The 17,884-nt window shown below is 34.6% G+C and overlaps 1 protein-coding gene and 1 long non-coding RNA gene across 2 annotated transcripts in view; both read left to right on the forward strand.

The window, feature by feature from the left end:
* Nucleotides 1–17,884, forward strand: part of FAM155A (family with sequence similarity 155 member A) — a 515,407-nt gene that overhangs the window by 319,796 nt on the left and 177,727 nt on the right. The gene's annotated exons all lie outside the window — the stretch shown is intronic.
* LOC118162293 lies at nt 13,256–15,576 on the forward strand. Its single transcript, XR_004748380.1, has 2 exons — nt 13,256–14,509; nt 14,566–15,576. It is a non-coding gene; the product is annotated as an uncharacterized LOC118162293 (long non-coding RNA).

Below are 17,884 nucleotides of genomic sequence, written 5' to 3' on the forward strand. Positions count from 1 at the left end.
GATCTCTACATTTTTTTCAAGGTTTTGGCCACCTTCCTTCAAGAAAGTCATAAGCTGGAACACCACAACAAGCAGCTAGAGAATAGAAATCATTAGGAAGTTGTAAGAAAAAACATCTGCTAAACTGAAGTGTGTAGTATCAACAGAAGAATAGAGACAAGGAAAAAAGAAGAAAATAACTTCTTTGAAAAACCAACAGAATAAAAAAGAAAACTGATGGTTTCAGTTTCTTGCAATAGAACACTATGTTCAGGCTAGATCTGTGAGTATATTTATCCCCCAGCTCCTCTCCAAAGCTTTGGTTCCTACAGGGTCAAACTGTCTTCTCATAGTGCAAGGTTCTCATGCCAAGACCTGGCTGTCAAACCACAGCAGTGATGCATGTTTTTAAACCTAACTTCCCAATGCAATTCACGGTCTATAATTAATAAAATAGCTTTTCTGTATAAGGCAAAGGAAAACCAAATTGCTTCAGATTGGGATCCATATGTGCCAGAAGCTGAAGTAGGTGTAAGTAATAAATTATTTGCAGGGGTGAAAATCAGTCTCTATCATCTTTTAGTGCTTCCTTTAAACACTGTTTCAGATGCATGTGTATATGTCCTTATCATCCTACCATCCTCATCATTTTGCATTCCTATTTCTACGTTACTTCTTTTTACCGTGACTCAGAGTAAATAACAGTAAAATGGACTGATTTAAGCCTCTCTGAGACCCTGCCCTGTGTGAAGAATGTGTGCTTCAGTATATACTTTGGAGTCTTACCACCTCTATAACTTGTAGGATCCTGTAAAAAATAATATATAGGATTCTTTCAAGTCTTTAGGAGCTTTTTTTCAGTGGAAAGCTAACTTTTTAAAAATCCAGCAGTATGTTAAGAAGGATAAAGTTGTGTTTGAAAAGCTGTTTTTATTATCAGTTTGCTTTTCAAGTGATATTGTTCACTTTGATGCCTAGTGATCCCCATTCTCCTTCTTGAGAGAATGCCTCAAGCTTTTTTTTCTTTTTTTTTTTTTTTAGAATGTCACGATTTCCTTGTTCTGTCCTTCTGTCCTCCAGTCTGGAAGAGTGTCCATTCACAGTGTCCAGGTTCCTGTATAGTGTACTCTATAGTGTATTCTTCCAGTTCTTACTATCATTTTCATTACAATGGCCATGAGTTGCTGGAAAGCAGAACTGAAGAAAGTTTGCTGTTAATCTTGTGTGTGTCTTAATAACAAGCCATTGCACAGTATAGCAGGTATATTGTATAATCTTTCCTTCATGCATTGAAAAGTAAGCATGAAGTAAGTAAGTAAACATGGCCTCTGTAGTGTAAGGCCAAGAATACTGAATTTCTGAATATGTAGAAAGAATTAAGGACCTAGATTATTTATTTATTTTAGCAAAAGTTTACAAAATAATGTAAAAACAAAAACAACACAGTTTTACAGATTTAAAAACTATGATAAAAACATGGGGGAAATAAAATAGACTTTACTTTGAAGAATAAACCGTTTTTTTTTGTTTGTTTGTTTGTTTGTTTGTTTTTGTGAAACATTTTACAGCAAAGATTTGATGTTGATCATATCCCTCTTTGGGCCTGCACGACTTTCTAGATCATATTTACTAGCCATACTAGCCAATATACCTAGCTGTTGGAAAATCTTTTGTTTTGTTTCAGCTGTTAACAATATTGTTCAAAAATGATTTCAGAAATTTGGTTTTTATTTTTGCTTCACAGAAGGCTAAAAAAAAAAAAAAAAAACAATAACTTTTTTTTTTTTTGTCTGAATAGGAATTTTGACATCTCAGTTTTAGACTTTGGAATTAGAAAGAAACCATGAATGAATTCCTAATTTCATTGTAGACAAAATAAGAGTGAAGTCAATAAGAGTGAAGTCATTTAGTACAGAAATAAAAGTTTTTGTTTTGAATGTTCTAATCAACTAATGCAGCATGACTGAATAGAATGATGAATAATTTATTTTTAAATATAAAGTTATTGTGAGCAAATTTTAATTGTAATTTATACCCTTACAGGTGATTTTCTTAGGTAATTTGTGATATAAAGAAATGGAAGCGCTAACAGAAAATAATAATAATAATGATAATGCAGCTGCCAAAGCTGTCTGAGGTGTCTCCAGCTCTAATTGGGAGGTGGGGTGGGAAACAGGTCTGGAGGTAGGCAAGGTGGTTGACCGGGGGATGTGGAGGGTGTTCACTGGGAGCTCAGCCATCTGCTTTGCATAGAAGGTTTGATATGATACTTGATAGATGTGTCAATGTTGCACTTTTATGTGAAACAAGTTTCACTTTTTTATTTTATTTTTCTAATGGAAAACTAGGGTGGAATTCTCTCAGATGAACTTGATATTAAAATTATGACATTAAAGTAATGTCTTAGTATTTTCAGTATTTTACTCCTAAGGGAAAGTGTGCATAGCTGGCAGATTCACAGCTCACATGAGTTCTTTTCTAAGTGTTTTGGATCCAGAGATTATTGCACAGAAGCTAATCTAGGTAATCTTGATTTAATAATAGCCTGAATTGCCTAATAACAGCCATTTCCTATAGATAAATATGTTTTTCTCCCTGGAAACACTGCTTCTAAGAACAATTACTGAATCTTTCTGGGTGCTGAATGTTCACATTATTAAAAGGAATACTGGGAATTATTAGTCTACCCTAATTATTTAAAACATTACTAGCATTATTCCCCAAACATTCACTACATGGTTTATATCTGAAAATGTATATTTTTCTTTTAATTTAGTTAAATACTTGGTCACTTGAACACATTTACTGCACACAGTATTCCCTGGTATTACTTCTGACAGACTGATTTTATAGAAAACTTTTTTTTTTCCAATTGCAAGGACTTTATGTGAATTCCACTTAACTTAGTTTCAGCTACCAAGCACACTGAATTGGTAGTTTTATTCATGTAAGTGCAAATAATGATACATAGAAAAAATAAATATTTTACTTTTGTGCTTATTCTTAGTAGACCAGGATTTTATTCTAACAAAGCTGAGAAAAATCCATATTAACTAATTAATCCCAGAAATCAAAGGAATTTTACTTCATACTTTTTAAATCATAGAAATGGAAACTTCAGGAAAAATATCTCTGAAATACCGTGCAAGTCTGATTGCAAATTAAAGACTTGTAAAATGAAAATTTTATGTCTTGTTTCATAACAAAGAGAATATTCCTGGGAATAAGCAATAAAAATTTCATGTCAGTATATCTCAAAAAATTATAATTGAAATACGTATTGCAAAATTACCAAAAAAAAGTCACTATATATATTGCATAAAATTGTATATCGTATATATGTATGTAACATAATAATGTGGACTTCTAAGAACATTACAATAGGTAAAATTTGAAGCTCCAGGTATAGTTTGCACACAATACTTTAAGGGTGTATTTTTTTTTTTTTTTTTAAGTTTTCCTCAAAATTCTGGGATCATTATGGGCCTGGAAATCAGAGACAGTCCAACTGACTATATGAAAATGCATATAACATAGAAATATGCATCTGCACTAACCACTCCTTTTTCCTTTTTAGTCCAGAAATACACGTCTGAAATGTAGTTTATTTCATACTACTCTAGATATCTGCATCTGACATTGTAAATTATGAAGGGAAAACGTGAATTTATCTTAAATAATCATTGAGTGGAGGACAATTATAGTGTTTCAAATGGAGAAGACATAATTTTGATCCCATCCCTGTCTTTAGCATAACCTCAAATGTATGGGCAGCAGTCAAGACATGATTAGAAGGATACTTTCCTCTTGACCCAAATGATTTGAGCAACAAGGCATACAGTAAAATTAAACAGAGTCTTAGAAGGTAATTTCTTATTACTGATATTATATATACATAATATATAATTTTATTAAAGTAACAAAATGAACATGGTGACAGACAGATATATATTGCAGTAATTGGTATACTGTATATGAGCTCATTTAAAAAGTTGAAGCTAATCACATGAAGGATGTTAACCTGTTAGCAAAACACTATTCCTATTATCAGGAAAAAAAAAAAAAAAAAGTGTAGAGTTTGTCATAGAATAATATCACAGAATGGCTCACTTTGGAAGGAACCTTAAAGATTACCTAGTTCCAACCCTCTCTTCATGGGCAGGGATGCCACCCACTAGATCAGGTTTCTCAGGGCCCAATCCAACCTGGCCTTGAACGCCTCAAGAGATGGGGCACCTACAACTCCTATGGGCAACGTTTTCCAGTGCCTCACCACCCTCTGACTGAAGAATTTCCTTCTAACATCTAATCTAAATCTCTCCTCTTTTAGTTTAAAACCATTCTCCCTTGTCCTGTCATTATCTGATAGAGCAAAATGTCTCCCTCTACCTTTTTTATAAGCTCCCTTTGTATTGAAAAGTTGCAATAAGGTCACCCAGGAGCCTTTTCTTCTTTAGTCTGAACAGACCCAGCTCTCAGCCTTTCTTCATAAGAGAGGCACTCCAGCCCTCTGGTCAGCTTTGAGACCCATCTCTGGACCCTTTCTAACAGATCCACATCTTGTTCAGGGGGCCACAGATCTAAATGCAGTAGGGCCTCAAAAGGGCAGAGTAAAGGGGGACAGTCACTTCCCCCAGTCTGCTGGTCAGACCCCTTTTGATGCAGCCCAGGATGTAGTTCACCTTCTGGGCTGTAAGTGCACACTGCTGGTTCATGTCAAGCTTTTCATCCAGTAGAACTCCCAAGTCTCTCTCTACAGGGCTGCTCTCAATGAATTCTTCTCCCATTCTGTACTCATGTCTGGGAATGCCCTCACCCAGGTGCAGCACCTTGCACTTGGAATTATTGAACCTCATTTGGTTCACATGGGACCACTTCTGCAGCCTGTCCAGGTCCATTTGAATGATATCTGCTCTGTCTTTGGTATCAACTGCATCACTCAGTTTGGTATCATCTGCAAACTTGCTGAGCGTGCACTTGATCCCACTGTCTGTCAATGGATATATTAAACAGTACTGGTTCCAGGACAGACCCCTAAGGGACACACTTGTCCCTGGCATCCACCTGGACACAGAGCCATTGACCACCACTCTCTGGGTGCAACCTTCAATCCAATTCCTTATCCACTGGATAGTCCACCCTTCAAATCTATCTCTCTCCAATTTGGAGATCAGGATATCATATGGGACTGTGTCCAAGGCCTTACAGATGTCCAGGTAGATGGCATTGATCAGTCTTCCCTTGTCAACTGGGGCAGACACTCCATCATAGGTCACCAAATTGGTCAGGCACAATTTGCCCTTGGAGGAGCCATGCTGGCTGTCTCAGGTCACCTCTTTGTCTTGCATGTGCTTTAACATTGCTTGCAGGAGGATCATTTCCATGATCTTTCCAGGCACAGAGGAGAAGCTCACCAGTTTGCAGTTCCTTGGGTTTTCCTTTCTACCCTTTTTAAAAATGGGAGTGATGTTTCATTTTTTCCGGTCACCAGGGACTTTACTCAACTGCCATGACTTTTCAAATATGAGAGAGAGAGGTTTGGCAACTCCAACAGCCAGTTGCCTCAGGACTCTGGGGTGCATGTCATCAGGCCCCATAGACATATGCCTGCTGAGTTTCATCAGATGGTCTTGAAGCTGATCTTTGCTTACTGCGGAATGAACTGTGCTCTCTCTGTTCCCTCTGTTTCAGGCCTGAAGAAAGGCATATTTGCCCGAAAGCATTTTTTCCATCTATACTACCTCGAACTTAAAAAAAAAAAAAAAAAAAAAAAAAAAAAAAAATCCTTCAACTTACAAACTTTGCTCGCTTGCATTCTCTATGTGGCCTTGCACGTGTAATAATAAAGCTACACATATTGAAGTATAATGGTATAATGTCAAGGGCAGTCTAGGTTATTATTACTTTAACCAAGGAAGATCCCTTTTTAAAAAAAAAAAAAAAAAAAAAAAAATCACCCTATAGTGAATGACTTTATAATTTATTTACATCTGTTAAACTTTAGAAATATTGCTTCCAAATGGTACTTCCAAAATTAAGTAAGACTGAAGCTGTAGCTGGCAGTAGGTTTTTATTTTTACTTTTATTTTTTTAAAATCATTGAAGGGCTTAGGGTAAAGGCTTAGAGTATGGGTTCCAGCCCTTCAGGCAACTTGATCCCCATTCTCTTGGTTTCAGGTGTTCTGTTTAACAGGTACAGTAATTACAGACTGTGGAAACACAACCTTATTTGTTTCAAGTGTTTAGAAAAATATCTAGTTTTGATTTACATTTGCTGTCTCAAATTCTTAGAAATCACAAGTGTCTTTTGTTTTCATCTCTCCCTCCTGGGACTCCCTCCCTGCCCTCATTTCTGTAGATAATTCTTTCCTTTCTTCTTCTTCTCAGGCTACAGAATACTTAGGTTCCTGGAAGGAAAGGAGAAATAAGGTACTATAATTACCAGCACAAGTACTTATGCAAGCCAGGTAGCAACTAACTGTCTTTGAATGCTAACAACAGTGTTACTGCTTTAGAGGAGGAAAACCTTTCTATAACTACTAGCTGGAAGTATAAGCTCTGATTCCTCAGACTAAATGATGTGGACTGATGCCAAGGATAAGGGTAGCTAATCGTTCTCTGGTCTGTGTAAGCAATCTGTGGTTCTCTGTAATACTTGGGCAGAGTTCTGAGAATTTTTTCTACTCTCCGTAGGAATTTGCAAAAATAAAGAAATAGAACAGAACTACAATTACTTTGTGAAATTTGCTGGTTTTAGTGACATTTTTAAAATAAATTTTAACCTTAAAATTTATAGTTTTCCATAAACCTACTCAATTTCTTGCTCTTTTTTTTCTTTGCTCTGCTGTATGGAGTTTTGGTTAATTGATTTTGAGCAAAAATAGTTTGATTAAAAAAATAGTTTTTATTTTGAGCCTAAAAATAGTTTGTTACTGTGGCCATGAGGACATAAGGGGCTATAAATGCCAGTCACCCATGAACACATAAAGATGACAAAGAAAACCACTGTACTAAGCCAGAAAATATTACCTGTTTGTTTCAGATGGGGCTACGATATTGTATGAGTCTCTAAATTCAAAGCTTTTACTCAGTTCAAGATAGGACCTTATAGCAAATGCCTTTACATTGTTTCAAGTGTGGGGAAAAAATAAATCAGAAAAAAAATAAAAGTATTCCTTAAAATATTCCAAATATTCCTTGGAGGAAAAGAATGAGTGTTTTTTTTTTTTTTTTTTTGTTTGTTTGTTTGTTTGTTTTTTGTAGTCTAAGAACAGGAAAATAGATGAAATTATGAAATTATTTTGGGGCATTTGCAGCACAGTTGTTTCTTCCTTTATCTTTCCGTTGGAGAGTTCATAAATGGTTTTATTGAAAATAAATAATTCTTTCCCTTTGGCACTTTCTTCCTTGGGAATAAGTTGTACCAACATGCAAATCAAAATGATGAAGATGGCAAAGGCAATTTTATAATGTTTTTATGTAGTATATGCTAACATATTAAAAATGGTTAGAAGAACATGAATACCAGACATAACCTACATTTCATGCTATATTTCTCTTATCTGTTTTTTAAGGAATTTCTGTAGAGTACATATTGATTGCTCTTTTCCTGTATTGCAAATCTCATGTAACTCTAAATATTCTACTCTGTGGAAGACAATCTCTTTCCAAAGGACATCTACAATGAAGATATATCTCACAGTTAGATGCTGCCTGCTGCTGTGTCTGTTGCCACTGCTCCTGTCACTAACGTAAATGCTGGCAATCAGAGCAGCAGTGAGGGAGGCAGAGGTGGTGACAAAAGCAATAATGTCAGGAAATAAGCAGTAGTACTACCACATATCCAGTTGCCATATGTATGGGGAAAGCTCAACTTATGTGCTGCTGTACTTTGAAGCCTGGAAAATAAGGCATTACTTATCTTTTTCATTTCTGATCTTATGAAGGTTTATGTGCAATATGAACTTCATACAGTTCAAGTAGAATCTCCAGCAAGACTGCTCACAGAGCATTAATCAGCATGTGTTCACAGACTCCCTTACTTATGCATGCAAAAATACTTTCTTAAACACATGCCAAACCTGATCTATTATCCTGCATGTTAGTGAACATGTTCTGCATGGTTACTGAAGGGAGGATGTCTTATGTTTCAGATTTCATTGGTGGAGGGAGGGAGAGAGAGAGAGAAGCAACAGAGCTATGTTACAATGCTGCAATAACCTTTTACAAGGTTGCAAGGATGCAAATCAAAGAAAAACTGCAGACTAGTGCTTAAGGGTTCAAAATACATTTATGAATGTAATTATCCCAGTTTCGCATATTTTTATGTTAAACGGTTCAGTTATAACTTTAGAGCTGAATTTAAAAGAAGAAATAGAATTATCAAAAGATATTTTTTTTTCTATTTTGGATATAGAATCAAATATATTAGAAAAGTTAATTATATGCAAAAATTCTATACTTTGTTAAGAGTTGATGAAAAGACTAAAATTAGAAAACTGGAATGAGAATTGCTGTAAAAATAAATAAAGATAATGTCCATGTAACTCCTGAGAGAGAGAGAGAGAGAAAACAAACAAACAAAACACACAAACAAAAAAAAAAAAAAAACTTGTATAACAGTTAATTTGAATATTGCTAGGGAGCTCATTAGCTGACTGAAGAAGTTTTGAAGTTCAATTTTGTAACCTACACCCTGTGCTGTCTTGTATTTCAGGCGAGTTTCTGACTTGACTGACTAGACTTGACTTAAACTTTGTTGAATTCAGAAAGTCCAAATTCAGTTTCCAGATCTCTTAAAAAGATCTTCATTGCTTGCAGCAAGTCTGAACCACGATTTTTCATCATTAAAATGGAATTTAATGCTTTTCTGAGTCTTTTGAAATAAGAGAAGCTATTGGTTTTATTTTGTGTTGTATGATACCTTACATAAAGTATTCCCAATCTCCTCTAATGTCTCTAGGCTCTGTTACAAAATGGATAAATTATCTCATAACTAGTTCTCAGTTCATGGCTGTCCAGTGTTCAATAATTCAGGAGCCACCACAAGGGAGAGTGATTTCCTTCCTCCTGAACCAGTTGTTGTACCTTTTGCAAGTCCTGTATGAGCCAACAACCCACAGGTTATGAAACCAACAGGAGCAGCTCCTTTGTAGATTCTATGTATTCCCAGTCATGTTGCAAATGGGTGAAAATAGTTGCTCTAAGAGTGCAAGTGGAATACTCTTTACACTTAAAATAAGATAGATCTGCTCAGTTAGTAAAGATATAGCTGACTATACTGAGAAAGAAGCTGTCCATATTTACACTATACAGTAACAGTATGGGTTATGTTCATAGCTACAGTCAACATTTGTTTTACTTACTGTCTCAGCCCACATCATATTACTTTAAAATCACTTTTCTCATTAGACATAATATGGTAATCCACAACAATAATGTTCCCTTACAGTTTTAGAAAATTAGAGAAAATAACTCTGGTCAACACTTCAGAAGATGAAGACTGGACCAACCGCATGGAGAAACAATAGTTTTTATGAATACAGTTGGTTAAGCATTTCAGAAAAAAAAAAAAAAAAAAAAAAAAAAAAAAAAACCCGAGGTCTGAAGACATAAATTCAAGTAGGTGACATTTTAGAAGCTTTCTGAAAGTTAGAAGTTATGTGCATCACATGATCACCTCAAATATCTGACAAGTGAGAGATTCTGCTCAGCAGCAACCCAGATCTTGATAGAGTAGGGACACTGAATTGGAGCACAGCAATGCTACCAGATATATAGAAGGTTATAGTATGCACACACCCAAACCAGTGTACTTCCTTTCATGCACAAGTATTCTCAAAGGTAATTAAAAAATAACAGGTTAAAATGGAAAATCCTGAAGGCTCATAAATGATACAGTTTTCCAAAGGCTTTGTTTGGCCTACTATAACAGTAGCAAGTCCTACATTTGTCTCTATGGCAGTCAGAGTAAGTAAAAAATTCAGCAAATTACATAAATACATTACTGCTGTACTGTCTGATATTAATTCATATTTGATCCGTATTACCTACAAACCATATAATATTTAAAGATTCAGATCTCCAACTGAATCTAGATGCTCAAAAGGGAATTTTGTTTGGCTTCCTCCCCCCTCTTTTTTATTCTCTGGTATCCTACGTCCTTAATTTGAATATTTTTATGGGAAAATTTATCCATCCAAGCAAAACATTTTGATTTAGAATTTCTTCATATTCTTCATCAAAAAATAATTCCTTTAGGTAGAGTGTTGCCAGCTGATTAAATGAGCTGGTCTTTTCCCTCTGCTCAGGATACACCAGGAATGCTGGGTCCACTCACAGACTCATCAGTACATAAACTGTACATAAACAGACATAAACTTACTTTTTTTTTTTTTTTTTCCTGTAAATCCCATGCTTGTCAAAACCCTTACATATAAGTGTGTTGTTTTTATTTGTTTGTTTATTTGTTTTTTGATGTGGACTAATGCAAATACAGTGATCCATGACAGATATGTCATGAATAACAAATACAAATCCAGATTTATGGTTCTAATATTTTTGTGTAGCATTAATATAGAATATATGGAAAATGTATAAACACTTCTTCAAAGCCATAGTAGAATGATGTCCTTATGAAGATTTTATTATGTCCAACAATCTCTAAGATATATTTTTCTTACTGTCACAGAACATGCTACTTTCTCCAGTTTAACCTTCTGAAATAGTCTTAAAAAGTGTACTTAGTGATTAGTACAGCAGAATCAGGTTCTTTGCTGCAATTTATTCAAACCTGATTTATTCAAAAAGGCCTCTAACCTTTATGTATGTACAAAACGTCTAGTTTCCAGAAATTCTGCAGAATCATTGAGTTCTATTTAAATTAATGGCAATGATGAGCACTCACATTCTGGAAAATTCTAGTCATTTTTACTAATAGTGCTTTATATTAGCAAAGCCAAAGCCTTTAATGTTGTCATTAATGTGACTGGCTTATGCTTTTGTGTTGATAGAGTTTCCAGGGAGCTTTGCTGCAAGATAAGCAGTTATGAAAATTTTTCTTGATGGCGGTGATTGCAGTTAATAAAGCAATGACAACATGCGCAGATGGCATTTTGCCACACTTTCAGATATTTTTAAATTACTTCATGCTATCATTCACAGTTCATTGCCAGGTATCTCACCTGGTGTGGTGGTTTTAATCTAGTGGGCAGCTGAGCTCCACCACAATTGCTCTCTCACTCCTCCCCTCCTCAAAGAGGAAGGGGGAGAAAAGACAACACAAAGAGCTCGAGGTTCGAGATGAGAATGATTTAATTAAAGGAAAGGAGAATGGGGAGGAAAAGAAACAGAAGAAAAAACAAGGCCGCACGGAAGCACTGAGAGAAAGGAAAAAAGTTATTCTCTACTTCCCATCAACGAGCAATGTTTGGCCATGTCCTGGGAAGCAGGGCCTCAAAACGCATACCGGTTGTTCAGGAGGACCACTCTCCCCCACGAGAGCCCCCTTTTTATTGCTGAGTGTGACAACAGGTGTTACGGAATATCCCTTTGGTTGGTTTAGGTCAGCTGCCCTGGTGATGTCCCCTCCCCATCAATTGCCCACCCCCAGCCTGCTGGCTCTTGGGGTCTTGGAAGGAGTTCTGATGCTGTGCCAGCACTATGCAGCAGTAGACACAACACCACAGTGATACCAGTGTTGTTCTAGCTACGAGTGCAGAGCACAGCACTGTGTGGGCTGCTGCAGGGAAAAGTTACTCCATCCCAGACAGATCCAACACACCTGGCAACATGAGTTTACCACTACGCTCTGTCAACATTTCAGATCAGACTACTTTTTTGTTTGTTTGTTTGTTTGTTTCAATTGTGTTGTTGCCAGTCTGGTGTCTGTTTCCACTTTAGAGCAGTTTGTCTGGTGAAAGTTTCTAATTAATGCACAGGAAGAAAAGATTTTGCTAATCTATACCACTTCTTGATAATACCAGAAAAACTTTGTAACCATGCTACACACCTCAAATCCAATGTATAGGTTTGAAAACATCTATAAAACAATTTATGAACAATTATATAATATGGATGTTTATTAAGTTAGAATTTAAAAAATAGTGGGTTTGTTTGTTTGTTTGTTGTTTTTTAAACAGTGACAAATATGACTATCCTAAACTGTATATCTTCCGTAAATGTGTCTATAGTAATATTACAGAGAAAAAAAAAGAAAAAAAAAAAAAAAAAAAAAACTACTGAAACCATACCAGCACCATCTCGTAAGAAAGATAGAAAAGAAGATAAGCAAAGTTAGAAAAAGTAGATTTAGTTCTATAAAACTGATTATGAATGCTATATTTAATTTTCTCCTTCTTCTAGTTTGTAACCCAATAAGCACCACAAAATAAATGCTAATTTGTAATGCTACATGCTTGTTATAGATTCAAATACTGTCAGCCATTACAGATGAGGTTTACACACTAATTACTTAACTTGATTAGTCAGCAGATTGAGCATTAATATTCATAAAAAAATAACATTCAATATGACCAATTGTCTGCTATTTGTGTTGTATGGTGGATGTATATCACATATTCACAAATAAATGATGACAGGTTAAGAACAGTGATTCCCCGTTAGTAAGCAGAGTAAGGAGACATGCTGTGAAGAATAAGAGACTTGTTACATCCTGTTGACTATTACCAAGTAATTCAAATTAGTGGAAAGAGCCTGATGCATGTTGAGTGTGGAGGATGTAAATAACTACTTGTTGTGGTTTAAGCCGGATGGCAGCTAGGCACCACACAGTCGTTCGCTCACCCTCTCCTCTCCCTCTCTGGGATGGGGGAGAGAATCAGAAAGAAATGAAAGCCTGTGGATTGAGATGAAGATAGTTTATTAGGACAGAAAAGAAAGGAATAATAATTATGATTATTATTATAGTACTACTAATAATAACGTGTACAAAACAAGTGATGCACAATGCAATTGCTCGCCACCCTCTGACCAATGCCCAGCCTATCCCTGAGCTGCTGGTGCCCCCCACCCCCACTAGCCCCCTCATATTAATTTTTCAGCTTGACGCCATATGGTATGGAATATCCCTTTGACCAGTTTGGGTCAGCTGTTCTGATTTTGTCCTGTCCCAGCTCCCGCTGCACCCCCAGCTTGCCCACTGACAGGGCAGATTGAAAAGCTGAAAAGTCCTTGGCTTTGTGTAAGCATTGCTCTGCAACAATTTAAACTTCAGCATGGTATCAACATTATTCTCATCCTAAATCCCAAACACAGCACCATACCGGCTACTAGGAGAACAAAAATTAACTCTATCCTAGCCAAAACCAGGACAGTAATCCAATTCATTTTCTTTGGTGCTATGGAAATTCTGCTTTTCTGCTCCAAATAGTTATGATATTTGTAAAAAGCCCCCTAGTTGACTTGATCAATCCAGTGTTATTCACTTCCTGTTCCTGTCTCCCACTTTAACCTTGCTAGTTAAGTTTACTCAAAGATTTGTCTGACTTCAGGTTTTCCTTTTTCACAGACTGCTGCTTTATCCTCCCGATAAGCTCATACAGGATACCTCAAATGTTGGTTGAAAAAATAATTCTAGAGAAACAGAAAAAAAAAAAAAAAAAAAAAAAAAAGTAGCAAGGAGAAAATATAGTCAATTTAACTGAATAATGAGTTTTATTCATGAAAATGAGCCTCTTAAAGGGTTTCAAATAAAATATTTCAAGAGATTTCAGATATAGAGAGATGTGTCTGCATATTAAAGCATACATTTTCTGTTGAAGTAATCAGTTGATAGAAGTTAAAGTTCTTCCACAATAAAGTTGCCTGAACTGGGTCAGAAGGATGGCATCACAAAAAAGATCTAATATTAGGTCACATATCACCGTAGATGGGTGTCAGGCTTTTGTTTCATTCCTTCCATCTGGATGGATGAATGACACTGCCAATTTATGCTGCCGTTATCTATTGTCAATATATATTTTTTGTGCACTCGGAGGCTTGAAAAAGTATTTTCTAGAAAGGAGCTTTTAGTTCTTTCTTTTTAGACTGATATTTTCAAGCTGGACGGATTGAAGAATCTTTGTCTTCATAATATAATCTGAAAAGTTGAAAGAAGTGTCACAAAATTCTTTAGATTCACAAACAATACTAAAAATAGAAAATATATAACAAGAAAAAAAACAACACTCTTGTAATACAGCAAAAAAAAAGGAAAAAAAAAAACAAACAATAATAATAATAAAAAAAGATTACAACAACAAGAAGGTGTTTCCAGGTTTATATGCAATATGAAATGGTATAACTAGAGAAAAACATCTCTTTCACTCAGTTACTGAATTCAAGCACTCCATGTGATACTCTGAGATTAAATCTCCTCAGCTGTATACGTGATTCTTCCTGCAAGAAGAATATAACTTATTATAACTTATATATAGGGTAACTTATTCCCTAAGGGTCTCACTGTCTCCTGCTTTACTCTGTCCTATAAACTTTGTCCTTTGTAAACTATGTTTTCTTTCTGTTATTTAAAGTGTAATATATTATTAACATATGTGTATTAGAGTCAAAGGTACATCCTGAACTGAGCAATGTACTGTCTGTTCAAGTGTGCCTTCTCTTTGTGACCTTCATGTAGCAGCTACTGTCCCACATATCAATGAGTTCAGAGCAGTAGATGAGAAGGATAAAATAGATGTAATAAAACAAAGTAGATGAGTATATGATAAAGATGAAGTAATACTAAAAACTGCAAGATTTTGAAACCTAGAAAATTTCTTGTAAGTGGATAAAATGTCCATTACTATAGTATATGGGAATTAGTGAACATCAGAAAACTAGTCACAAAAGACAGCATGCTGAGAGGGAATGCTTTTTGTAGAAGAAAAGAGCCTGCAATGGAAGCTGGTGTTTGAAGACAGGCCCACCAAGCTTATTCTTCAGTAGGAAACATACAGCATAAGCTTTCATCAGTTATCTCACTTTTAAATGAGGACTGAAGAAGTTCTGTGTTTTAAATTTGCTGGTAACTACTAGTAGAGTGAAAAATATTTCAGAAGTTTTTTGTTTCCTTATTTTCCTCAAGGAAAATACATCACTTAGGATCTGTAACTAAGTTAAAAAATCAGAAACAACATGAATATTTGTCTAGGTGGTTTCCTTTATCTTATTTATTTATTTTGGTGTGAACTGTACTAAATATGTAGCATTAGCATAGTGCTAATGTGCAATTTTTCTACCTGTCACATTCAGTTTAAAAAATAGTATTTTACTGAGAGAAGAACTTTTTAAGGAAACAACTCTTTACATTGTCCTGAATGTAATTTTTGACTATAACAAAATTTCTCCTCTACTCACTCCTATTTCTAAACCAGCCAATAAGATAAGAGACAAGCCAAACTGTCAGGAAATATCAGTCTTGTATTCCTCTTCTTGTTCTTGTTCTTCATGTTCTTATATATAAATAAAAATAGGAATGGATTTGTTATATGACATCTGAATAACCTGACAACTGGTACCAATGTTTTCAGTTTGAAATTGTCTGTTTCATCACAATATGGGATGGGAATAATAACATTAATAAAATAAAATAAAATAAAATAAAATAAAATAAAAAAGTAAAATAAATAAAATAAAATATAAAATATTTATTTCTTTCCAATATATATATATATACATATATATATATATATATTCAGCCAGATACATTTTGCATTTTCAAGGCTAGGCAAGAAAATATGCTGGTTAATACAAATTTTGCAAGGCTTTTTAGACATCCTTTTCTGAACACTATATAATTTGGTGCAATCTGGTTTATTAGAAGTTAATATTTCCTCTTCAGAGGTACTACTTTGTATGACAGAAATGATAATTTAGCAATTTCCTGTGCAAAAAGTCAAGGTATATGAGAAGGCAAATCACTAAAATTTACCTGAAAACTTAAAAGTAGGGTCTTTTAGAAGCCCTTCCAACGTCTTGGGTTTGTATGTAGGCTGTTGCACACAGAGAATAACTTTGAATGAATGCCTTTGGAGGAATAGATACAAAAAGTGCAAATTATGCTTTCTTGTCTGCTCTGTCATGCCCAAGTACACTTAGAACTTACATGTAACAATCTGTGTCTGAGGAAAAGGACAGATATAAAGGATGTAGTTAATGAGAAAAAGCTGACTGAAACATCTTTTTCTACAGAACAGAAGAATAATGACCGTTAAAAAATCCTATAAAAATTCATTTCTCCTTAAGTGATGTTTTCTACTTTGCACAGGAAATACTAATAAGAATGTATGACTGAAACTCAGTCTAGAAATTCAAGATTGCTATCATTTATGATATTCTCTACATACACGGAGATGCACAGTTTGATAATTTAACTCAGACTTCATATGGATACAGTTCAAATTTACACTTGAAAAGAATTATGAAATAAATTGATCTTTAAACATGATAGTTCATGTATTTATTTTGTAAAACACAGAAAGTTCATTTAGTTCATGTTAATCAAAAAGTTAGAGAAGTTTTCTTCAGAAGTATTGGTGGGCTTTAATTTTTTTCCACTTTTTCTGCACAACATGGAAGTTTAAAAATAATGTCTTTTAATAATATGTGTACATAAACTTTAATACTACAATAGTGTTACCTAATACTTTATTCTGAAGGACTTAAAAATGCAGAGTAACAAGGTGTTATATCAAAAAATCAAGAACATGGCTAACCTGGTTTCACAGATTCCCTCAGAATTTTAAATGTGAAGATTTTTGTTGTGCTTAATGGAAATTTCTAGTGATTGAAATCATCATGGTACCTTTTTATTAGCACCCTCTTTTTCTCAGAAAGACGTGTACTTATAGAAAATTACATCTGCTGGTATACTGCCACATTAAGTTTTGAATGAATTTTGAATTTTAAATTATAGTGGGCCTGAATGGATATTCTAAACATGTTTTATTAAATACTTCAAGCTCTTGAATCCCATTTAATGTAACAGCACCTGAGATTGTCCAACAGCTTTCAGGATCATATTTGTATTTTCATAAAAATTTGTAGTGTTTAAATGGTTATTAATGGTAAAATATCACCTAGAATATAGTTGTCCTTGGCAACACTTCATTAGGCAAATACTGAAAACAGTTCTGTGGCAAAACTCTTCCTTGAAGTGTTTCCTTGAAGTGTTTTTGATTATACTGGCTCCTGAAGAGCTTAGTTACCAGTTCAGTCAAAATCTGTGAATTGTTAAATCAGCATTAACATCTCTTAGGGTTAGAATTTTGAGAAAAAGAACATACAGGCACACTGAAAACATACAATTTACCGTTTAAGTTGTGGAAATATTTAAATTCTCATATTTAAAGAGAATTCAGGGAATAAGAGCAGATTCTTTGTTGCAGTATAAACTACAACATAGCAGTCAATTTAGCAGCTTGAATTGCAGATCTGCAAAGCTCATCTGAGCTTTTATGTGTAAAAGCTTGGAAGTGTTTCAACTGTTGAAACCAATTACAATTGTTATTGCTAAATTAAATTTGGATATAGCTTGTTTTACAGTCATTTTCTTCCTTTTATTTTTTAGTGTGTAACGTTTCTGCAGTATTGCTGGGATTAATGAAGAAGTCACTAAATGAATGCACAGAATTCTGGAATATCCATCATATTAAAAAAAAAAAAAAAATAGAAAAAAGGAAAAGGAAAAGGAAAGGAAAAGGAAAGGGAAAATGAAAAGGAAAGGGAAAAGGAAAAGGAAAAGGAAAAGGAAAAGGAAAAGAGGGAAGAAGAAAGAGGAAAGAAATAAAAAGAAAAAGAAAAAGAAAAAGAAAAAGAAAAAGAAAAAGAAAAAGAAAAAGAAAAAAGAAAAAGAAAAAAGAAAAAGGAAAAGAAAAAGAAAAAAGAAAAAGAAAAAGAAAAAGAAAAA

The sequence above is a fragment of the Oxyura jamaicensis genome, chromosome 1, assembly GCF_011077185.1.
Source record: "Oxyura jamaicensis isolate SHBP4307 breed ruddy duck chromosome 1, BPBGC_Ojam_1.0, whole genome shotgun sequence".
Taxonomy (NCBI): Eukaryota; Metazoa; Chordata; class Aves; order Anseriformes; family Anatidae; genus Oxyura; species Oxyura jamaicensis.